Below are 5,628 nucleotides of genomic sequence, written 5' to 3' on the forward strand. Positions count from 1 at the left end.
GACTTTTTTATAAGGAAAGATTCACGAAGATGTGCATATAATCATAAATGTTTAGAAAGGTTAGATTGATACAGCAGAGTCCTGGCAACATTCAATATGTGTTAATGTTTTCTCTCTAATCTACCATTTTTTTTTGTGTTTCAACACATATTTTTTGGTGAATGATATATTTATATGAATAAAAAATTTGGAGAGAAATAACATAGTGACTAATATCACAAATATCTTTATCATCATTGGAAATTGAGGAATAAAATATTGATATTATTGAACAAGTGACTATGAATATAAGAGGGGTGAATTATAAGGGAGTGAATTGTGGTATTCAAACTTCTTTAAAGAATTAAAAGGTTTGTTACATAAAACAACAATTAGTGTTAGTATATAATAACTAAAAGGAAGGAGGGAGAGAGAATTAGTGTTAGTATATAATAACTAAAAGAGAGAGAGAGAGAGAATATGTGTTTAATTAGATTGCACTAGGATTTATAAAGGTTTGGTCAATATTTTGGCTTACTCCTCTACCCAAGAATTTTTTTCTTAAGAATTCCACTAAAATAATATCTTTTAAGCTTTTAATAGGTTATGCCCAAGAACCTTATAACAAACGACTGAGCTCATGAATCAAAAGGTAGCGTTTAATAGACTAAGCTCATGAACCCTCAAACCAAAAGGTTGTTTTTAACCGACTAAGCTCACGAACCAAGACGATATTTTAACCGACTGATCTCAAAAACCAAATATAGGTTTTACCAGACTAATATCAACAACCAAACAAGAGAATTACACTCTTGACAAAATATATTAAAACTAATAAAACTAAAACCTAATAAGTATTTCTCGCTCACAAGGCACTAAAGTAACTTTTAGTGAAAGAATATAAAAAGAGAGAGAAGAAGAGAAGAAAATAAGAAAAGGATAGTAAAAATATAAATTCTGGTGTGATTTGAAATGAAGAGAAGACACATTTATATAAAAAATAATTTGGCTCAAAAGGGAAATGATACATGGGCCGAATTAAATGTCATATTCGATTATTCCATAGGGATAATCGATTATGAGCTCTAAAATTGGGCAACCCTAATTAACTAAAGGAAAAACCTCAAACGAATAGTGTCGTAATTGATTATGGCTTTTCTAATCAATTATGAAGTTATTTTCCTTTCTCTAATCGATTAGAGCATGTTGCTAATTGATTAAGGAGTGCAAAAACTTCCCCAATTAATTAGAAATACTTCTTAGTCAATCAAACTCAAGCCTTAATAAGCTCTCAAAAGGTTTAAGATGTTTTAGCAAAAGAGATAGGTTTAAACAATTTTTAAATGTGTGCATGTAATGTTACTTATATTTTAGGAGTTGATCTTACACCTTTATAATACACGAATAACTCAGACACAAGACCGGACAAACTTTCACACTCCCTTTCTTTCATAGTGTTAAAGCTTCAAGATCTCTTTCTAGATTCCCCATGCTTTATCCATTCAACTGGGACTTGACTTCTTCTATCTAATTATTTGAAATGACTTCTTTATAGATGCCATCATTAGAGGTTTCTTGACCAAAGATCTTCAAAGACTCCACTGAACACCGCTTGACATTAGGTGTTGTCAACATCAAAACCACTAAGGTCAACTGAATAAATTCAATTATTATACCTATAAGTACATAGCTTCACATTATCATACTTTTTATAATGATTACACATCTCTAAAGGATGTAGGTAAATAAGAAAGCAACGCTAACAGATTTGAGTGGTCAAACTCCTCCTAAAAAATATAGAGAATACATTATACTCCCCTTGAGATTATAGTCCCCCCCCCCCCCCTTGGCATAGTCAAAAAGCACATAAACCAAATTTAAAAGAAATGAGTTAACTAATAAAGGGGTGAAAATTAGGCACAAAGAGAGGCACAATTAAGAAGGACATAAGACCATATTTATCCCCTTGATGGGCCTGTTTGCTGAGAAGCTTGTTGCAATATTGTATGGCATATATGATAACCATGGTCATGTTTATATAAGACCCTCGTTTTCTTGTAGATTTTAATTCCTCGAACCCATAAACTTCTGATGGCTTATGACCGATGAAAACACTCGCAACTTTTGAAGTTGACCTAATAAGAATTTGTTGCCAATTTTTTTTAAATAATTTTACTTTAAGTTTCTTAACTCTTTTCTTTTGGGAACTCACTTAACATACATTTAGTATAAATATAAGTTTAATGAAGATGCGATAATTTAGCACTTCTCAGAAGAATAATAAGAGTTTTCCAAGTTTATTCTCTACCAAGTGACTTACCTTTTACGAACAAGTAGAATGGATTTAGAGGACTTCTTACGCTTTGTTTGATCCAAACCCAATATTATTTGAACCCCTTTAACTCGAGATACAATTTTAGAATTTATATCTTTCTTGTTGAGATCCTCTCTTCAGACATGAAATCCTTTCTCCTTAATAAATCTTTGGACAACCTCTTCTGATTTGAAAATTAGCCTTGGGTACTGCAAAGAATTCCTTCTCCATCTTTGTTGATGTATAAATTTAGATTTATAATTAAGGAATCCTTCCTCTAATAGAAAAATTTATAAGCTAGGAATCATCTTATCTCCCCATCATAGACATTTTGCATCAATCAGAAAACTTCTTGCACAAGAATTTACTAATAGCATCTAAGATGATATCATTAACAAAAATAAGCACAATTAAAATGTCATGCTTGGTTTTACAAAGTAGTTATATTAACCTTCCCTCTTTGAAAATTATTTTCAAGCGGAAACTTGCTTAGACGATCATACCGAGCTCTAATAGCTTGTTTCAAACATTATAGAGACTTTTTCACTTTGAAAACATGATTAGAAAAATAATAGTTTATAAAAATGGGAGGTTGATCAACATGCACTTCTTCTTGGATGTAATCTTTTGTGAGTGCACTCTTTACATCCATTTAGAAAAAAATTGAAATTCAAAATGCATGAGAAAGCTAAAAGCATTATTGTGGCCTACAATTTAGCTACAATGGCATATGTATCATTCAAATTAAACCTCTGTTGATTGTACCTTTTGGAAATAAGTCATGCTTTAAATCTTAAAACGTTTAAGTCAAGCTTTTTGTGAAAGACCAATTTTATTCGAATCATTATATTAAATGATGGTTTGGGAACAAGTTACCAACCATTATTTCTCTCATCTTGGATTGTAAGAGACCAATGTTCGTCGATAAGAACTTCATCAACTTTCTTTGGCTCAATTTAGGGAACAAAAAGCCATAAATATATATACCTTGCTAAATGAGTGTCGAGTTGTGACTCCCTTAGAAATATCTTCAATAACATTCTTGGTCTTTTTCCCGATCTTTATTCACTTTGATCTTTACCCATGTCTTGATCTTGATTTTCTAGAAGAGTGTTCTTCAGAATACCTATAACGACAACTAATTCTACCTCTACTACAAAATGGTTTAAATAAAAAAAGGTAACATGTATGAATTCTTCTATAGTCATGGTCGTTTAAAATAAAAGAGATAAAAGAGAGAAAGGATAAATTTTATTTCAGAGTTTTTAAAGACCACGCATATAGAAGAATTAGGTGATAATTTATTACCTTTTCACAAAAATTACTTAATATTAAGTAAATTATGTTATAAAACTTCTAAAATATAATAACCCAGTGGTAGAATTATGACTCTTATCAATAGTCCTAGATCCAACAAGTTGACCTTTGTTGTTACTATATGAATAAATTTCTCTTCTTGTTATAGTGAAATAAGAGACCATGTTTATTTCTTCATTCATATGATTTGAACATCAATTGTAAATATGATATTTTTAATTTGAGCTATCAAGCATATTTACATCATAGTTTGACTTTTTGACCTTTGGTACCAACTCTTTTTGGGTCCTTTAATTTTAGTGAGATGAACATGTTTATCACTAGATTTCACATCGGGATCATAATTGCAAAAATAAGATGAAGAATGCATGTTTATCATTTTATGTTCATGATGTTCTTTATAAAAATGTGAAGCAGATAACCTTCTTTACTTCATGGATTTTCTTGATGAAACATAATAAATAAATACGACCAATTTTGTTACAATAGTTGAATTTGACAATATCTTACTCAGGATTTTTATGAACATGGCATATACTACTAAAATTCTTACTACTATTATTAGATTCATAACCAAGACCAACCTTATTGTAAGACTCCATTTGATTACCTAACAAAAGATTCAATTTGTCTCTTCCTTTAGTTAATTTATCAAGTGTATTTTGAAGATCGTTACTTTTATTTTCCAAAATGTTGCATTGATCACACTTGATATATTCATCTAAGACTTCGTGAGAAGGGCAAGGGTTTTGAATTATAACATCTTATTTTTATCTAAGACTCTCTATTTCATCTAAAAGGTTTTTATTTTCAAATTTGAGGAAAGAAATATTGTATTTGGAGGTAGAGATGATTTGTTGTAATTTACTTGTCTCTTTATTTAATTTCTTGAAAATCCAAAATAAATCATGATAAGAAAAGTCTGAAGTTACCTCGTCCTCTTCATGATTTTCCATGAGACAAATGTTTTCTTCTTCCTTATATGAGGATTCCATACCACCATTATCTCAAGATATTTAGGTTATCTTGGCTTCTCTTTGAGGTTTCTTGAATCTTCTTTGATTCTGGTTTTTTCTCTGATTATGATTTTGAAGGCGACTTGTCTTATGTTCCCTTCATTTTCACATTGATGGAATGTTTGAATGAATAAGGATCTTTCGTCACTTTGATTCTGGAACTTTGAAGTTTGTTTTTCGTTCCTTAGGAACTCCTTGAACTTTCGAACATGAATTCAATATATTCATTAATTTTGCTTTGGTTTTCGTCATATTTTGAATCCATATCTTTGATGTTTGTAACTTTTAGTGTAAAACTTCTCTTCTTCTTCTTTTCACCTTCTTCATCATCATCTAGACTATTTAACTCCATCTCATGTTCCTGTAATTTACCAAATAGAGTAGACAAGTTCATGGATGACAAGTCCATATATTCACAAATCACAATGACTATAGGTTCCCAGCTACAATTTAAGTATCTAAGGACTTTTACAACCACTTCCTCATTTATAAAAAAATATCATAGTTCTCATATGATTCACGATATAAATAAATCGTTTTGCATATTACTGATATTCTCTTCAGGTTTCATTCTGAAGAGTTCATACTCATGAGTTAATGTGCTCAACCTAGACCTTTTTACCTCAAAAATTTCTTCAAGGGTAATTTGGAGTGTATCTCATATTTATTTTGTAATATCATAGTGAGAAATAGGTAAAAACTCATTAAGACCAAGAAAGGCAATGATGATCGTTTTAGCTTTCAAATTGTGTTTCAGTTTTATATTTCCTCATTGATCCAATTATCTTCATGTTGGTTTACCACAACGCAATTTACTTCACGTGTGGAAATAAAAGGACCTTATTTCATAGCTTTCTAAATACCATGATTCATCCCTTCAATGAATATTCTCATCTTCTCTTTCTAAAAAATATAACTGATGACTTTTTTAGCAAGTGAACTAACGGAGTCAAAGTAATAAAATAAAAGATTGTCTCCACGGGGATTGCTTGATTTAACAAG

Source organism: Lathyrus oleraceus, chromosome 3 (assembly GCF_024323335.1).
Source record: "Lathyrus oleraceus cultivar Zhongwan6 chromosome 3, CAAS_Psat_ZW6_1.0, whole genome shotgun sequence".
Lineage (NCBI taxonomy): Eukaryota > Viridiplantae > Streptophyta > Magnoliopsida > Fabales > Fabaceae > Lathyrus > Lathyrus oleraceus.